General features: G+C 38.5%; 1 pseudogene; it reads right to left on the bottom strand.

The window, feature by feature from the left end:
* Positions 1 to 19,591: 19,591 nt before the first annotated feature.
* LOC129409586 (5S ribosomal RNA) lies at positions 19,592 to 19,709 on the bottom strand (annotated as a pseudogene).
* Positions 19,710 to 20,442: the final 733 nt, after the last annotated feature.

Genomic DNA, 20,442 nt, shown 5'->3' with positions numbered 1-20,442 from the left:
TACAGTAAGTTCAGTAGAGATTAGCGGTGTGCAAAAATATTGAAATCTCAATATATCGTATTGTTTAATGTGATGATACAGTATCGATACTGTGGGCTGCTGTATCGATATATCACCAAGAGGATTTTTTGGTTTATTTTACTAAATTATTTGGTTATAGCGCTACAGTTTTGTTACTTGTTTTGAAAAAGAAAACTTGTTTATGCAACACATTTGACATTTTCACTGTTTTGAAGATTAAAATGTTTGTGTTTCATATTCACTTTCCACAAGAAGTGATTTAATAAAGACTTTTAGTATCACGGCCATGATTTAGCCATTATTTTTTATTGAACTGTATGGAATCGATTTGAAATATATCATATTGAATCATATTGAATCGAAAGCTCTCTGTATCGAGGTATGTATTTTATCGGCAATTTATTAATGATACCCAGCCCTAGTAGAGATTGGTAATTTCAGATCTGAAATTATCCTAATGATTCTACTAGTAAAGAAAACAGAGTGGAACAGAGTTTTTCTGTTTGATTGAAAAACGCAGTCTAAATATGCAGGGTTTGTGTGTTAAATATGTGAATGAAACAAAACACAACTCCTCGTATATTTTTGATGAGGAAACAACATTATAACATACTGTAGATCAGAACATAGTGTAATATGGGCCCTTTAACAAAACCATCTCAAACATTTGCCTTTAACAATCTTCATTATTTATAGAACCCAATGTCAAACTTAAGCCACAATAACTGTTCTTTGCAAAAGTTTTTATTCTTGTGTTTCATCTTCCTGTCATAGACACAATTTTTAGCACTTTTCAACTTCCCAAACATTTACTAATTGCTATGACAACACTCTGAAACCCACAGATAGTTTCCTTGGTTTATATGGCCAATGTTCTCTCTCCCTGTTGTGTTTTGGTTTATGAAGGTTAGTGTGTAATTGTTACTCACTTTGCTCCAGCGTCAGAGCGGTGATCCCTGCAGCGAGCGAAGGTGAGTCACCATGGAGACCCGAGGACGCACAAAGGGACACAGCACATGACAAATATTAGTTACTAAACTTGGTAAATAAAAGGATTTCAAAACCTTTGCACCAAAACCAAACCAAAAATGGCTTTTATTTTGTAACATCGAAACTGTGTCCATGTGATGAGTGAGAAGTGCCTGAAATGAAGAGACTAAATATTATTTTGTGTAAGTGGAGGATTATTTTTATTATATCAGGTCCAAAAATGGTACCAAATGTATTAAAATTAAATGTTAGTAAGCCATATATGATAATGTATGGTGATATGTGTGTCCATCTACTTTTAGATTCTGTAAATTGCATCAGCAAGTTGCATCAACCTGCCCAAGGTCTAGAGATGGAAATGAGCAGTCCCAACCACTTCAAAGTTTGCTCCAGTTCAGAAAGTTAAATTCCCATTATTTTTCCTATTGACTTTTCGAAAAGTTCAAATAGTAAGAGTTTGGAGACATTGCGGAGGCTTATCAGCTATATGCTCACTAATATCTATAAGGATTTCAGGTTTTAAGTCCAAGAAGTGCATTTAAAACACAAGATTTGGCCAATTGTTTTAATAACTTTGTGGTATATAAAGTTCAGAAACAGATTTTAAATACAACTATAGGTCTCGTGCTCATTAGTCAACACGTAGCTGATTGACCTGAGAAACTTTTCAAACTTTTAGAGCCTGTTTACATGACAACGCTTGCAGGTAAAAACAACAACATATTTTATTGGAAGGGCCTTTCGTTCATACGGTGACGGTGTTTTTGGGACTTAAAAATGCAAAAATCTGAAACCACCCTCCAGAGTGGAAAAGTTGAATACACACCGTTGTAGCGTTTCCGTCTACACTGCCCAAGACACAAAACTCTGGTCAGATCTGCTCACATTGTGTACGTGTTTACATCACTTACAGTGCACAGAAACAAACATGTCAAATGGCAGACATACCCACTCGAATTCCACACACTTTCGCATCACTGTATGCATGCAGGTTTCCTCCCAAAAACGCTTGTCTTAACGGAATAAAAAAGTGAAGACCTGACGCCACTTTTGCATCTTCTGTTCAGACCGTCATCATATAAACATAGCCTTAATAAATATATATATATATATATATATATATATATATATATATATATATATATATATATATATATATATATATATATATATATATATATATATATATATATATATATATATATATACTTTTTTTTTTTTTTTTGTAATATCTATGGGAAAAATGAATTAAAATTTATATCTGGAACTGGGTGTTCTAACCTGGTACAATGCATCTTTCCTTTTGGTCAGTCTTCTGAATTTCATTATACTGTACTGTCAATAAAGGCTTTCTAATTCTCTTCTATTCTATTCTGTTTATTGTACACTGTCCCTGTATAATCTACTGTCCCCAAACACACTGTTGTGTCACCATCAGGTCTGTGGACCGTGCCAAAGGGTCACACAGCGGCCACTGAATGTCAGCCAACAGGAGCTGGACCAGAGGAGTCCATCTGTATGTTAAAGGGCCTATATTGCATTATTTTCTGTTCTATGTTATAATGCTGTTTCCTCATCAAAAACATACCTGGATTTGTGTTTTGTTTCATTCACACATACACAAGTCCTGTATTTTAGAGTTGTATTCTGTATTTTTTTTTTCTATTTTATTTATCAGGTCAAGTTATGAAGACCAAAGCATGTACAGAAAAAGGAAGGGTTTATTTTTATATACAGTATATATACCCCAGCCTCTCACCCCAACTCCTGCCCCAGTTCTTCTCTCAAACAGAAAACACTTTGAGATGTCATGTGGTAATACAGGAAGTGCTCCACTGTCTTTTTAAACTCCATACAGCTTCACTAAAATGTTTGAATAATTTCTGCCCTGGAACAGCCAATCTCTTAGCCAGGCTGGTGCCACCTAGTGCCTCCGCTCAATTTCATTTCTCTCCAGCGACTAAGTCAGGAATCAGAATACAGTAGAAGTTTTGCAAGAACCCCGGAAGTTGTAGACCGTGCACCGGCCAATCAGTGAAGAGCTGAACCAACCCAAGTTGTGATAGCAGACTGCATACGCTATCCTCCTTTGGTCTTCCTTTGTCAAATACAAACTTTGCATTTTTTATTGCACCTTTGACACCACCTTCGCAAGTTCATCTCGCAGAAATGACAATAATTGTTGACAGACATGTTCACTCTTTGCTTTGTTTGCTGTTGGGCCGGCAATTACTTGGACGCCACTGAGCGTTCCATTGCATTACATATGTCACAAACAAATAGCAGTAATTGGTTAAAACCAGTTTATGAATCAGCCTACCAATCTGTACTGAACTAAAGGTAAAAGGTAGCTGTTAACTATTGCTTCATGATGTCATGAGGTGGAACAGACTCCAGTTCTGTTTTTGATGAGGTAACTGCATTCTAGCATGGCTAAAAGCTCACAAGAGTCAGTTTTGTGTAATATAGGACCTTTAACACAGTGAGAGCAGGAGGAGACAGTGAATGAAATGTCTGGGTTGCAATGAGACCATGATGTGAATGACAAGAAGCCATAGGGCAAAAGAGCAGAAGAAATATGGGTCATTAACATTCTGAGTAAAATACTTAGTGGAATTAAAAGACGGAGGCCCCAGAAAGACCAGCTTTAATCCAAATGTAAAAGAGCTAAACACTGAACATCACAATCTACAATGTTTATCGCCTCATGTCACAACCAATTTTCATTCTGAGTGAAACAAAAGCATTTGTCTGTGGGAGCTAGAATCACATTGCCAACTTGTGTGTAAGTGGATGCTGCTCCCAATGTTTTTAATATTGTCTATCTAAGTCACAATTTCAGAGATAAGATCCAGAATAAAGCAAAAATAATTGGACAATAAGAAGGCGGACACAAAGTCAATTGACCCTGTTACAAGCACCACAGAGGGAATTCAGTTTTCACAAAACAAGAGCCCTGTAGCCGCAGGTATCAATATGGCACAACATAAAGATTTGCTCTCCTGCTCATACTTTCATTGTTTTGATTGTTTTGAACTGAAATTGGAAAAGCCTTACAGGTTCTTATATTACAATAAATTGACTTTTCTGAGCCTTAAGCCATGCCATAATGTTGTTACCTCGTCAAAAACAGACCTGGAGTTGTGTTTTGTTTCGTTCACACATGTTTGAGTAACTCTTTATTGTTAGTTTGTCTGCATCTCCAAAGCTCAAGCTGCTCTGCTCCACCTTGTGATGTCATGAAGTGGTAGTTTTCAAGTTAACAGCAATCTTTTACCTTTTGTTCAGTAGAGACTGGCAAGGGCTGAAAGTATCAAAAAGTTTCTAGTGAAAGTGTAAGTTTAAAAACACAGTGGAGCTCTTCCGGTGTTGCCACATGATGGCATCACAAGCTGGAACAGAGTAAATATGCAGGATCTGTTTGTTAAATATAATGCAACTTGAAAGAAAAATAGAATATCAAGTTATAAGTTTGACCTTTCTGCCCTGTATTCATCTTTGCAGCCTTTTTGTAGTCTGTCTAAATCAGTGTTGTCCAGTTTGATCAGTCTGGTGTAGCAGAGGTGGGGACTTGCAAGTCATGACTTGGACTCAAGTCAAACTTGAGTCACTATTTTTAGGACTTGAGACTTGACTTGATAAAATGGTCTAAGACTTGGGACTCGACTTGGACTTAAAAGTCAGTGACTTGAGACTTGACTTGGACTTGAGGCCTGTGACTTGAGAAGACCTGAGGAGCACTTTTAAATCTGAATTCTTCCTATTCTGACCGTAATGATTCACTTGATTCACACACAAGATCTTGTAAAAAATTTGCATTTACATACTCATATAAATACTCATATATAAATAGACCTTGACTTTTTAAGTACAATTTAGTTTAAAAATCAAATAAATTGCAAAAATCTAGCTATATTTGGTACTTTGGTTTAAAGACTTGAAGCTCAAAGCAGACGACTTGGATTGGCCTTGGACTTATGGGTCAGTGACTCGAGACTTGACTTGGACTTGCCTGTATTTGACTTGGGACTTGACTTGGACTTGAGGTCAAAAACTTGAGACTTACTTGAGACTTTCAAAACAACACTTGGCCCCACCTCTGATGTGTAATAACTGGCTATTACTATTGGCTAGTGCTCCACAGCCCGACTTTTTATATATTTTTTACCTAAATTGTACATTGTAGCTTTAAGATAAGGGGGATGTTTCTGGTTTAGACTGATTTCTGAGGACCACATAAATGCATGTCATTCCTTGCAATACATTGTTGCATGTTATCACTTCTCATCTTATTTTATATTTTGTAATTGTAAATACTACATGTAAATATATTTCATTGTGAAACAAAATGCAACTCCAGGTATGTTTGTGATGAGGAAACATTATAACATTGATCTGAAACTAGTGTTATATGGGCCTTTTAATTGCAAAAAACACAATGTACTAAATCATTTTATATTTGTCCATGTTTGTGTGGTATGTGTCAGAGCAATGGCGAGGCTTGTTTTATTATTTGTGTGTAGATTTTGCATGTTTTTATTTGCTGTTTTTGGTTACGTTTATATGATGACAGTCTGAACAGAAGATGCAAAACTGGTGTTGCTTCTTCACATTTTATTCCGCATTTAGACAAGCATTTTCGGGAGGAAATCTGTGTGCATATGGTGACGCAAAAGTATGCGGAATTCGATTGGGTATGCATGTCAGGCAGATAGGTGGTGATGCTAGGTGGTGATGTATGTATGTATGTATGTAAACGCGAGTTTTGCGTCTTGGGCAGTGTAAACAGAAATGCTACGACGGAGGGTATTCAACTTTTCCGGTCTGGAAGATGGTTTCAAATTTTTGCCTTTTTAAGCCCCAAAATGCTGTCACCGTCTAAACAAAAGGCACTTACGATAAAATATTTTGTTGTTTTTTCCTTCAAACGTTCTTGTGTACACAGGCCCTTTATCTGTTTGTTGCTGTGGAGTTTTATTGCATTTTTTTTTAGCTTACATCAGCACTGACCTATAACCCCAGATCCATGTGACTCTTTTCGGCCAATGAGCAACCTGGAACAATTAACACAACTGGAGCAGGGCAAGACACGGATCAATCGACCAAACGATCGGACATTATCCTAAGAACTGCACCTCATTTTACCCTTTACCTAGTGTTTTAATCCCCATTTAGATGGTTTGATTTATACTTTTATTCTCTGCATTCTTTATTGGTGCTGCAGTGACTCTCTCCCCTTGATTTAAACAGTTTACAGACATTTTAACTCAATTCGGCTTTTAATTTGCATTTTTAATAATAACAATCAAACCACGTGACATATGGAAGTAGGTCTTTTGGAGTTATACTGAGCTATACAGAATACATTGAAACTCGAGACCCTTCTGTAATTTAAACCACAAATGATGTTCCAGTTACATCAGCCAAAACAGCTCTACAAATTTGAATTAAAATGAAAAAATGAAACTCAATGAGGCGTGGTGTGATTGTGAGCCTGCAGTTCCCCCCAGAGACTCAGATCCACTGGAACATTTACAGTTGGTCTTGTTGTTTTTCAAGGTCTTTTTTTAATTTGACAAGAGCCTGGAAGCTGTTCTGGTTATAAAAGCAGGCTGTCAGGTTTGGAATGAAATTAAATTAATGGTGTATTGTGTACCTTTTGTGGTAGAGGGTCTGTCAGAACGTCTGTTTCTTTTTTTCTTTTTCTTTGCTTTTTTGTTTTTTGAGCTCTAAAACCACCTATAAATGAATAAATGTAAGGTAGAGCTGTTTAACGTCATACTATGGAACATCTCCATAGAAATGAGCAGGTGATGGACGCCTTTAATGAAGAGTTTATACTGTAACAAAAAAGCTCTTGTCATTTTTGATCATACGAGCCTTACTCACATCTGGAGTCTGAAAGGATTTGAAGCATCTCACTGTGTCTATCAGCTGTTCTCCCAGATGTGGCTGTTTCATGAAAATGTAAATACAAAATTCAAGACTTTATAGTCATTAAAAAACAACAAAATTATGTTTAGAGCATAAAACACTGCATAGTTTTAATGAAAAGTGCAATTGCTGGGGTTCAAATTATAGTCTTTAGGCTAATAATATTAAATACAGGTGAGGTGGCTGGACATATGAAATTAATATTGTCAAAGTGTAGATTTTTGATGCAATATATTGTGTTGTTGGGTCTAGTCACTAATAGAAATGATTAGGTTCTACATTTGTGACTTTACCTTTTGGCTATTTCATAGGAAAGGATAGGGAAAACTGTCTCTTGCCCTCCATCTGGGAGTATGACACCATTACATTATAGAATCTGAAAACAAGTGATACCAAAGAGAGAGAGAGAGATACTTTATTGATCCCGAGGGAAATTCAAGTTTTGCCGCAGCAGCGACATTTCCACTGCGATTCTCAGTGACCTTTGCGTCTCAGTCAAAGGTCTGAGTGCAGTTTAACAGGAGGACTGGTCAGGGAAGGTCAGCAGATCTGTGTCAGGGCAGTTGAGGATATGAAAAGCCAAAAGTGTCCCTCCTCTGTGTCCTGCAGCATCATAGCAGCCTCCAGGGGGCGCCAGGTGAACACGACAGGAAAGGCCTTGTTCTTACTCCGCTTTGTTGTTTCAGTTTGTGATGAAATGGGGCATTCTCTCTCAAGTATTTCCTCTGGAAGGTGTTCTGTCAAATTCAGTGTGAAAAGCCTGCAGCATCTCAAATGTCTAACTCCTTAACTGGCCTCTTGCACACGGTCTCCATGGATACAAAAAAAACAAACGGTCCCTTACTTCTGTCCATTAAACCAGTGTTTCCCAAACTTTTTTCTTTGGACCCATATTTTAAAAGTCACAAATCTTCATGACCAAAGTCAAGAGACATTATTAATATATACATATTAAGCACAAAGTAAAGGTGGATTTGACCATTATTGAACATTAATGAGGATATTTTATTGTTGACTGAGTGATTGTGTCTCTCTGAACAATTACTGAGTTTTAAACAATGAAAAACAGTCATTGAACCAGCAATAAAAGGATCCATAAGTCATGTATTTGGACACTAAATGTAGCCCATTCCTTTTTCTTTTCAACATTCAATTGAACCAGCAATATTATAACAAAATAGTCAATAAAATAATTACAAAAAGATTAGAAATTATACAAAACATGTCTTCACATTTCAACATGTGTCAGAGCTGTATACTGCAGACCTACATGCAGATCATTAGCCTGATTCATCAGCCAGTTTCACTTTGTGGAAACCGTCTGACCTTGCAGTGTTAGAATTCGTTCACTTGACAGTAGGTGGTGTACTTTTTATCATTTAACCAATCACTCCTATTTGATAGTCACATACATAATGCGCTGCCAATGGGGCTAACTGGTATATTAAGCTTTTCCCAAATGTGTGAGGCACGGTGGCTGAGTGGCTAGCACTCATGCCTCACAGCAAGAAAATTCCGAGTTCGATCCCCGGGTCGCCTGTGTGCATGTTTCTCCCCGTGTCTGGATGGGTTTCCTCTGGGTCCTCCGGTTTCCCCCATCAATCCAAAACATGCTACATAGGTCTCCAGGAACAGTTGATAGTCAGTGTCAGTTAAATACAATCAATCAATGAACCTGTCCAGAGACTACAGGTGGAAATTAGCACTGATGCTACAACCTGATGTACAATGCAGCTCTCCTGTTAAGGTAAATGCAAAAATTGTGTGCTGGTCTCAAATAAATAACTAAAATAAAATTAAATTAAAAAATAAATCCTGTAGGAAGAAGGGCAAGGTCTTTCCCCTTGATGAAATTCACCAAACATTCTCTTTGTTCCCACTTTAAATCCTCGATCTTGGGAACTGTTGACAACACAGTATGTATGGCTCTTTGCTGATTGGCTGGTGCCTGAACTCGCCCTTCCGGGGGTTTTGCGAACCGTCTAGTGTATTCTGATTCCTGACCTAGTCACTGGAGAGAAATGAAATTGAGCGGAGGCACTAGGTGGCGTCAGCCTGACTATCAGATAGTGACAAGGTGACCCAAAAAAAAATCTCTTGCGAACCACCAGTCTTTAGGAAACAATGCATTAAACTATACATGCTGCACTTAAAATCCCATGATATAATGTTAAACTGCTGCTACTACTGCTCAGTGTGTGACCCAGGTAGCCACAAAAGCAGCCAACCACTCAGCCCAGGGAAAAGAAGGGAGCATGACCCCATCTACTGTAATACCCATGAATAACCCCAGTGTAAACATTAGCACATGACATTCAGTGTAGCACATATGTAATAAACAGTAAAGTCTTGAAGGGCAGCAGCATAAAGGGCATTTCACCAATAAAGAGCGTAACAGCGTAACACAGTCAGATATGTGGAGTTTTAAAGGCGCAATGCTTAACTTTACTGGTGTAGGATACGGCCCGCCATCTGATTGTCTTGCCTGGAATGTTCCACAGCATAGCATTACATTTTTCTATCTCCTGGAGACGATTAGGTGACGCAACCATGCCATGTTATGGGTAAAATTTGTGGAGACTGGATCTTTTTTGGATATTTTTCAATGTACTTCTGATTAATAAGACACCTGTAATTGAATAAATTTATTGTAAGATTAATGCCATACTGTGGAACATTCTGGGCAAAGCAGTACAATCTCTTAATGTGATTATGTACTACTGAAAACAAAAAATAAGGTAAAAGTATAAATATCCGAGGTATCTGGTCTAAAATCATAAAAAAAAATCAAGCACACATTTTTGTTTTCCAGATTAAAAATTTCTTGGTTGCAGAAATTTAAAAGGTAATTGGGAATCTTCATAAATAGTCCTACATCTGCTACGTTGCAAAACAGAGCACGAGTTGTCCCCGATGTGGTGTTCACATATGGCTATTTTGCATAATTAAATGTTGACAATGACTCTAATCAGCTGCAGAATATGATTTTGTCTGTTCCATTGCAGCCGTAAAAAGCTCCACTTATTTTAACCTTTCAGCATAAAATGACTCTTATCACGTCTATTGTTTTAAGGTCCTATATTATGCAAAACTGATTTACAAACAAACCTGGAGTTGTGTTTTGTTTAATTTGCACATGTTTGAGTAATCCAAAGCTCAAAATGCTCTGTTCCCCCTTGTGATGTCATGAGGCAGTAGTTTTCAAGTTTGCAGCTACTTTTTACTTTTAGTTCTGCACACAGCAAAACCTGTAGAGTTAAAATTTCAGAGTAAAATATTTCAGAGTTGTTTTTACACAAGGAGTGTTATTTTAACAATTTGAAAGTTCGAGTTGGGGTTATTTGCCAGAGTTGACATGGTTGAAGTTAATTCACCTTCCCCTAGTGTTAATTCAACTCCCCTTAGTGTTAATTCAACTTCGCCTAGTGTTAATTCAACTTCCCCTAGTGTTAATTCAGTTTCTACTAATGTTAATTTAACTGCACCTAGTGTTAATTCAACTTCCCCTAGTGTTAATTCAACTTCCCCTAGTGTTAATTCAGCTTCCACTAGTGTTAATTCAACTTCCCCTAGTGTTAATTCAACTTCCCCTAGTGTTAATTCAACTTCCCCTAGTGTTAATTCAGCTTCCCCTAGTGTTAATTCAACTTCCCCTAGTGTTAATTCAGCTTCCACTAGTGTTAGTTCAACTTCACTTCCCCTAGTGTTAATTCAGTTTCTACTAATGTTAATTCAAGTGCACCTAGTGTTAATTCAACTTCCACTAGTGTTAATTTAACTTCCGCTAGTATTAATTCAACTTTCCTTAGTATTAATTTGGCACCTTCCACCCACCACTTCAAAGTCCCATGAGAGAAGAACTGTTTGAACCATTTTTACATAATTTCATCTTAAATTAACTCAAAGTGTAAAAATAAAACACCTCTGTGTGTCTAAAGCAGGATAACCCTACAAAGTGTTATCCGTTTACTCTCAAAACATTAATATAACTCTTGATTTCAGGGTTAAACAGGAATTTTGGTCCAGTGTTACTTAATTAACATTTCCGAAAAGGTTAAATTAACTTTAGAACAGATTGGACCCTTATAAACCTTGAGAAAATGTTAAAATTGATTCTGTGAGAGTCAATCTTAACACTCTGGTTTTTGCTGTGCAGAGATTTGCAGTTTCAAGGCTGAAAATATCCAAATAATACTAGTGGAGTTTAAAAACACAGTGGAGCACTACTGTATTACCACAAAAACAATGTGTTTTCAGTTTGAGAGAAGAACTCAACCTAAAAATATGGAGGATGTGTGTGTTAGACATGTGTGAATGAAACCAAACACAACTCCAGGTCTGTTTATGATTAGAAAACAACATTATATCAGAAAATAGAGTAATATGGGCTCTTTAACATATGGATAGGATCGTCCATAGTGTATTTGAAGGACATTATAATTAAAATAACTAAGAACAGAAATAATAAAAGTCAGCATTGTATTGCAAAACAGAATCAGAATAAGAAAAAAGTCATAAAACAATAAGTAAATGAGTAAAACAACGTAATATATGACCTTCATTAGAGCATAAACGAAGCTAATTGATACTTTGGAGCTGGTGTCCCCCACATTCCCTGGCGGTGTGATGCTAACTATAGGCACTGCTCTGTAAACAAGTCTCTCACATAAAATTACAGTCACAAATTATCTTGCATTAACAGTTTTTCAATTAGTCGCTCTCACCTTTTTGTTGAAAATCACAACACACAAACATAACAATGAAAGCTTGAATTGATCACAGGCTCCTTTTGTATATTTTCTTTTTTTTCAGACTATCTTAAACCTTTTTGACAGTGTTTTCTAATGTGTACACTGTATCATCATGTTGACAACTGGACATCCCACCATGAAGACAAGTGTAGAACCTCCCCAGCGTGATGTCACTGTCACCGAAAAGTATCGATAGAAAGATATATCACAGCGAAAATCAGTTTCTATTGATTTTGGTATTTCAAAGCAGGGCCATGTGTACAGTAGAATTTTTTCATAAAGTTGAATCTTCAGTTTTGTCACGCTTTGCTCCGGTGCCCTCTCCAGCTGTGGATAAGTGTTGTGTTTCTTCAATGGCTGTTTCAAAGTACAAGAACAGGCTGATCTGGCCTGTCCCCGTCCTTGTCCCTGCACTTATGTCCTTTGCTTTCAATGTTTGTTGATGCACACAAGTAGAACAAGATCACAAGGGTATGGTGCCGCTCCGTGATTTTCCTCTTTTCTAGGGATACCACAATATCAACTGTTTGGAAAAGTGTATAGAAATATATAGAAACATCTGCTTAAAAGGTTCACAAATTACAGTTTTCTGATTCATCTCAAGATTGAATTGAAATGAATTAATTTTGTTTCTACAATAGTCTCATAGTGTGAAATGGAGATGAAGAGCAGGGAGGACAGTCACCAGATGTTGGAACTGGTAGTGATGGCAAGATGAAGCCCCATGAAACACTGACGCGTTCCAGCCATTCACTCGACTCTTGAGCCGATGCTTCAAGGTGCTTCATTTGCTCCACTGCGCCATCAAGTGGCCAAAAAAAAAAAGTATAACAGGCAGAGTGAAAATAGAACAATCAACATGATCATTGTGGTTCTGATAGAAAGATTTATACTGAATAAATGAATGGTTAAATATTTGAATGTTTGTGATATCAACATACAAAGTGTGAATGTATTAACCTGGAGTCTGTGTTCATGATATAAAGGTCGGGTTAAAAGAAAAAGTAGGAACAAATTGGAAATCAGGATGTAATGTGACTGTGCTTGTGTTACTACTTGATGTCTGTGCTTATGCCACAATAAGGATGGCAAAATAGGGTCATTTTATTCATTTTTATTTATAAATATCAATTTCTCCACAGTATTTGGACTCAGATGGTTTCTTTTTTACAGAGAATTTCTCCTGCTTTAAAAAAAAAAAAAAAAAAAAAAAAAAAACAAAAAACTTTCACAGCGCACAGATGAAACAGGCGTGTAGAGAAAAGCCACTTGCTGGCTCCATTGCAAAAAAAAAGGAATCTCAAATAGAATGTACCAAACTTGCAATAACCCAAAACCACAAAATGTTTTAGGAGAATTCGTTGCGTTTCACTGACCCTTATGTTTCGAATCGCGCCAAGTCCGCGAACCACTTCCTGAAGCAGTCACGTGGTAGAGCCGGGCAGCGAGGCTTTGGATGTCTTAATTATTGACTCCTCCCCCAAATGAAGCAAGCCTCGATACACGCTTCATTACTCGACACAGGCTTCGAAGCCTCAGCACATCTGTACACATTATAAGTTAGATAATAATAACTTGGGAATGGGATAAGCTGCACAGGACAGACGTCGTGTTCTCATCAGCTCTGACTTTGCTGCAGGAGGTCACACAAGTCAAAGGTCATCTCAAAGCCAGACTAGTGACTCACACAAATGTCCTCGTCCTACCACTGTCCAGCAGCTCTCACCTTCACTATCACCGGTGAAATGTGGCCTACTTTATGTCTGTTACGTGATGCATTTCTTGGTTTTGAAAATAATCAGTTTCATTCATTTACGCTGTAATTACTGCGTTCTGACTCTTGGCCTTTGTTCTGTCTCAAGTGCAGCTGCTCAGTTTCTATCAGACACCTATCATCATTGTTCAGCTCAAACCCGAGTGATGTGCAGCTCTGACACATGGGAAATTACATATTGTCTTTCCATTTAATTATGTATTTAGTCCAACTTGGACATCTGCACTTTGTCATCTCCACTTTGCCTTAAACATTTTTGAAAAGCACATTTATTGTGAGAGAAGTTGCCTCGCTCGTCTCCACAGATCTGACCTGTAACTCGGTCTGGTTAGACCTGTTTGTCTTCATTTGTCTCCATAAAGAGATTGTTTTAATACCGTCTTTTTAAAGCAGATCTGTTATCAGGGCTCCCACTCTTTTTCACTGACAACATTTCTAAACTTCTCCATGACTTTTTCATGACCTAAAGTGAATTTTTCATGACTTTACGGCACCTACATGTGCAGAATTGATCATATTTTTAGGGCTAAATAAAAAATCCTTAACCCTTTCCACTCTCCTTATGGTTCATTTTTTTTAACATTCAAAATACTGTAAATGTATTTATTGTTGTCTCTTTTAAACTTAAGGCGCATACAGTTGATCGTAATCAAAATAGCCTAATTATAACTTAACAGAACGCTGTAGTTGCGTGAAAGAGATAATAAAATTCCATGACTTTTCTAGGATTTCCATGACCGTGAGAACCAAAATGGACTTTTCAGAGCTTCTGAACATGTCATAGTTGTTGCTCTTTCTAGTTTACCCAATAAAAGCTGTATTAGGAGTGATTTGTGCATGTTTGATCTTTAATTTACAACACCATTTTGCCGATCAACACACAACATCAACACCTTTGTACTTACTTTGTTCTCCAATTTTATTTTCATAATAGGTGATACACATAGGATTTGGCAGCATCGTGTAAATGCATTTGGGATGAAAAAATAAAATAAAAAATTCACTGCTTGCTCGTGTAATCTCCAGCTATCCATAGGAGGTGCCAACTCTTTGTTGTGTTGACATTTACTGAGACATCTGCTCCCACTGGGCTCTGCAGTTTTCTAACGCAGATGTCAGTGGACTTGTTTCTTTTATGAAGTCGTTTTAGAGGAATTTGGCGAGGTGTCATAGATTATAACTGTATCACATGCTCACGCTCAATATGTGTTCTCTAATTGCATATTATACGACTTAAGGTTGTAGGAGGATTTTTGTTTTGTTTTTTTTGTTTCAAGTTGTCAATGATAGCATTATAGAGGTGCAGTAGCCTTGTAATTATGATGACCAAAAAAAGAGAATAAAAATTCATCAACTCTGGACGTGGTGGGGCCAGCTAAACATTTGCCAATAGATAACGACATTGCCTCGTTATCTGTTAGCTGACAGGCTGTCAATCAAACTCCCTACGTTTCTAGCGTAACTGACCTGCCTGCGCGCCGCCGGTACGTGGTTTACGTACGCCTGTCACGCAGTCCACAGACGCAAGACGCACAGACGCTGTTTACTCCACCAACGCAACAGTTCTTAGCGGCTTTTTTTGACCTATATCTTCCTCGCAGTTAGCACAAAGTTTGTTGCAATGGCAGACAAGAATCCAGGAGCAGTTAGCCGCAAAAGAAAGTCCGTTTTTGAGGTCGCTGAAAGAAGAAGACAAGGGGAAAAGCAGCGAAGCCAAACTAAGGTGATTCTTGTAGATTCATTCCAGCGATGGCGCGACTGAAGCAGACGCAGGGTCTAAAGACTGACGCATTGGTCGCCAAATTACTCCTGGACAGGTCACTTCTGCTTATTATGAAAACTACTTTATTTCCAAGAGCTAGACAAACGTTTTTCAGGACACGAAAGCGATATCCTATGTCTGAAAACGTAATTTTCAAGGCAAAGAAAGAGTCCGCTTGCTGCTGCGTGTTGTAGCTAGTTCATTCGCACTGAATCTCCGCGCAACCTTCTCTGCTCCCCTTTCCTACTCCTGTCCCGCTGCCCGTTCCGCTCTTCCCCCTTCTCCTCACTTCTGGGCACGGAATCTCCGCGCACCGCTCCCTCTCCTCTCTCCTCTCTCCTCTCTCCCTGCTCCGCTCTTCTCCCTGCTCCTCACTTCTCGTCCGCGAACGAAATGTCCGCACACCCGCTCCCCCCGCTCCTCACTTCTCCGCCTTGCCTAACCAACACTGTAGTGTTGTTTACAGCATGTGCTCAGGCTGTAAACAAACCTGTTTCTGGCGTAGTGAGGAGGCGGGAGAAGGCGTTTCTCGTAGGGAGCTGTAGGGGAGGGGGGTGGTTTCACGCATGCGCAACATTTGAAAAAGGACAAACAGTCGCTGGATTTCTCGTTCCTTGGAAAATCCTCTATACAACCTTTAAAGAGCGAGAAACAACACATTTATACTAAACAGGCTAATGACTATGGCACATAAAAAGGCAAAGTATGGATCTCTGCATACATAGTGAGAAAAACAGAACGCTTTGAATAGACTTGTGTTTGTCCGATGGCTAAGTGCGATGCCCGCTCTCATCGTACCTGTTAGCTGTTACCTGTACCCGAGCCTTTGAAGTGTGCAGCCTCAGATCAGAGCTCTCACACCTAATGACTGTGGAAAGGCGTGAAATGAACACTCCCCCTGCTCTGGGATCAGGCCAAATGATGGTCCATTACTGAAGCAGGACCCCTGGACTCTACACATAATGTTATAACTGGAGACATTTATATTACAGGCCTTGCTCATAATCCATTCACCGCCATCTGTCTAGAGCTGAGGCAACACCGAGCAACTATGGAGTTTTTAAATACCTCAGTACATTTCTAATAGCTAAAGATTTGACCTGACCTACGGCTATAACCACCAAAATAAAGATACCACATTTGGCAAGTGAATTTCATCAGCTGTCGGTTTAGGAAAAGTTATCAAGTTACAGACAGGGTTAAAAGATCAGTTCAGTGTGCGTACAGTGTTGATATACTGTTAAAGATTTGCTGGGTTATGTTATAATGTTGTTTCCTTTGAATTTTCAAGGTCAAAATTATGAAAAGCATGTTCCCTGGTGATGCATATGATGAGAGAAAACTCATGCTAAAATCTTAATGAAGTTAATTATGTGTATGACAGAATGAGGCAGCCAAGTGTGAAGCGGCTGGGTTAGGGAAAATGAGCTCCTCTAAATCTGTGGCCTCGACTGGAAAAAGGTTGCACCCTCTGCAGGTGCTGGAGAGTCCTACCTCATGTGGAGGAGCATCTCAGGGGATTCTTCACGAGTGTCACGAGTAAGGGAAGGACAGAGCGTGAGACTGACAGACAGTACAGTGGTGTGGTCGCTGTATAGGACTGTTGTGGTGAGTCCAAAGATAAAGCTCTTGATTTACCCGTCATTACACGTTACTATCCTCATCTATGGTCGTGAGATTTGGGTAAGACTGAAAGGACAAGCGGTCAAAATGAGTTTCCTTCACAGAGTGGCTGGGCACTTCCTTAGAGATAGGCTGAGGAGTCCAGTCATACAGGAGGACCTCGGGGTAGATCTGCTGCTCTTCCATGTCGAGAGGAGCAGCTGAGGCTCAGACATCTGTTCCAGATGCTTCCCTGGAGAGATGTTCATGTCCCACATGCAGGAAGCTCTGAGAAAAACCCAGGACACACTGGAGGGACTATGTTTCTGTGGCCTGGGGTCCCCTGGAGGAGCTGGAGGACGTGTCCAGGGTGAAGACAAAAACCTACAGCATCATGGAAGACTCCACCCATCCAGCACACGGACTGTTTACAGCTCTTCCATCAGACAGAAGATTGCGCCATCTCCAGGCCAGGACCACCAGACTAAGGAACAGCTTTTACCCTGATGCCGTGAGACAGATCAATTCTGTCAGAAAGCCCAGACACTAATGCACCTTACAAAATAGTACTGACTTGGAACGTACTTTAGAAAATGGGGGTGGGTGGGGGCCGTATTTGACATACAGTATTTTAAACTATTTATTATTATTATCTGTGCTGCTGTTGACCTGGACCAAAGTGCAGAATTTTGTTTCTGTGTATTTTTTAAACTGAAATGACAAATAAATTCTGATTCTGATTCTGAAGGAACCTCCACTTTTGGAAGTGAAATGCACCCGGCTGAGGGTTGTGAGATGATTTCATTATACAGTTGAAACAAGTCTTTAAACTACTCAAGTAAATACAATTAAAACAGTTTTCAGTTTCAGTTTTGCCTCGTGAAATTAATATTATTAATGTCCTTTTTGGCCTTATTGGACTGAAAAGTTTGGGACCCGCCACATCCAGAGGAATGTGTTCCTCATTATCACATGTTTCTTTCATGTCTGTGCTGCTCCAACATGACAGTGTGAAGCCTCCAGCCTGTTTCTCTGTGTCTGATCAGAGCCCTGTGGTCTAGACACATATTGATTCTGCCCTTGTCCATTACATTGTGTAATTAATGAGCGTTTCAGCTAAGTGAGCCTGGGCATTAGCCAATATCAGCTCTTAATCTCTGGTATTTTTCAATTTGTTAAAAAGCTACTTTAATTTAAAATATCCAGATTGTTGTGAATTTGGAGAAACACTAATGATAAGGAAGAATTTCAAAATTAAAGATGCACTATGTATTTTTTTCTGACGGATGTTCTGCCACCGGCTTGCCTCCACATCTCTTGGGTGGCGTTGGCTTGTCTTCTTGGAGACACATTTAAAAGCCCATATTGCACTTTTCTGATCGACAGTATGTTATAATGTTGTTCCCTCATCACAAACATTCACTCACACGGGTTTACCGCACAAACCCTGCATACTGAGTTCTTCTCTCAAATGGAACACACTCTGCTCCACCTTGTGATGTCATGTGGTAATACAGGAAGTGCTCCACTGTGTTTTTAAACTCCATACACCTTCACATGAATCATTTAGGTGATTTCAGCCTTGGAATTTCCTCTGTCTTCACTGAACAAAAGGTAAAAGTAGCTATTAATTTGAAAACGACCTCTACATGACATCACAAGGTGGAACAGAGCATTTTGAGCTTTGAGGATGTAGACAGACTATTAATAAAGGGTTACTTATGTGTGAATGAAACAAAACACAATTCCAGGTACGTTTTTGAAGAGGTAACAACGTTTTAACATGACTTGAAGCTTTTAAAAGTACATTCTGTGTAATATAAGACCTTTAATGCCATAACATTTTACACAAAGCAATATCACCAGCCTCCACAGTACACACCTTGAACTTTTACCTCACAAGAGAAAAATCAACACAAACTATCACAATCCCATCCAAAAAAACATCTACTAAATGAAAAATAAAAAAATAAAAAACAAATGTAAAATGGAAGTAGTTGCCTTTTCAGTCCAGGCCTGAACCTTCTGCATTTAGTCAGACATAAAAGAACGCCATGTACTGACCTCAAATATAAAACCAGGTCTTGCATAGTCAATAGAAAAGTACAGTATTTTTGCGCGACCGAGAGGGTTGGCTGTATCACATTTTTATAATAATTTTTACATCTGCCTGAAACACCACAATGTTTCCCAGAATTTCATCTGTTGAACATGCCACAGTCTGTGATGATGACATTATAGGTAAATCAAAAAATTATTAAACACTTATCCATTTTTAAAGATCCTATATTACACACAATTGACTCTTGTGGGTTTTTAGCCACGTTATAATGTTATTACCTCTTAAAAACATACCTGGAGTTGTGCTTTGTTTCATATATTTGAGTAATCCTGCATTATTAATCTGTCTACATCTGCAAAGATCAAAATACTTTTTGCTTTACTTTATGTTTGTGAAATCCCTCAGTTGTCCAGGTAGGATCCATGCCAAAGGAGAAATTCAATTTTCTCAACTGGGCAGAAAAAAAAGAAAGAAAGAAAGAAAGAAAAGACTTTTGTCCAGTTGACAGAATTTAATTTCTCCTTTTCCTTTCTTTACTTTACTTTTTATGTGTACATTTACAGTTGCATAATTGTGCCTTATTTGGCATCAGTCTCATATGTGGTTTGTGAGCTACTGTGTCCAATTATTTTTCCTTGTGGTTTAAGGTTTGTCTTACTCTAAGTATAAAATAGTAAGTAAGTCACTAAGGCGCTCCACTGTGGCACCTGGTATTCCCAGCGGTCTCCTATCCAAGTACTAACCAGGCCCAGCCCTGCTTATCTTCTGAGATCTGACGAGATCAAGCTTTGACAAGCCAGTATGGCCAAAATACTTTGTTCCACCTTGTGATGTCATGTAGTGATAGTTTTCAAGTTAATAGCTACCTTTTAAATTAAGTTAGATAGAGATTAGCAATTCCAGGGGTGAAATTATCCAAATGATTCTAATGAAGGTGTATGGATTTTTAAAACACAATGGAGCACTTCCTGTATTACTACATGACATCATAATGTGGAAGTGTTTTTTTCATTTGAGGGAAGAACTCAGCCTAAATACGCAGGGTTTGTGTGTCAAACATGTGTGAATGAAATGAAACAGCACTCCAGGCATGTTTGTGATGAGGAAACAACATTATAACACAGATGAGAAAATAGCATAATATGGGCCCTTTAAATGCTGTCATGGCTCTCTCTGCTTCTGTAATCTTCTGGGGGTTACAACCTACATTTCCTTAAGTATCTCATAAACAAATTACCGTCCTATCCGCTTAAAAGCCAGTCAAATGAAGCCTTTTTGGCCCGGGGTTTCACATATGCAGTTATAAAGCTGTCAGTGTGGACTATTTGCATTAGACTGAAAGGAATTGCCAGGGCTTTATTTAAATCCGTGATCACCAATTACATTTAAAAGCGTGTGTGTTTTTCTCTCGCTCCGAATATGTTGATGAAGTATGAGGAAGAGGCTTTTAGTAACTTGTCACAGTGCGATCCATCAGAGACACAATGGCAGCCGGCGCAACAAGGCTTATTTCAATTCACAGATGTAGCTCCTGCCTCTCTCTGTC

This window comes from Boleophthalmus pectinirostris, unplaced genomic scaffold, assembly GCF_026225935.1.
Source record: "Boleophthalmus pectinirostris isolate CB_2022bp ecotype Guang Dong unplaced genomic scaffold, ASM2622593v1 HiC_scaffold_2, whole genome shotgun sequence".
NCBI lineage: Eukaryota > Metazoa > Chordata > Actinopteri > Gobiiformes > Gobiidae > Boleophthalmus > Boleophthalmus pectinirostris.
Note: the sequence above shows the minus strand (reverse complement) of the source record. Positions and strands in the feature narration are given on the sequence as shown.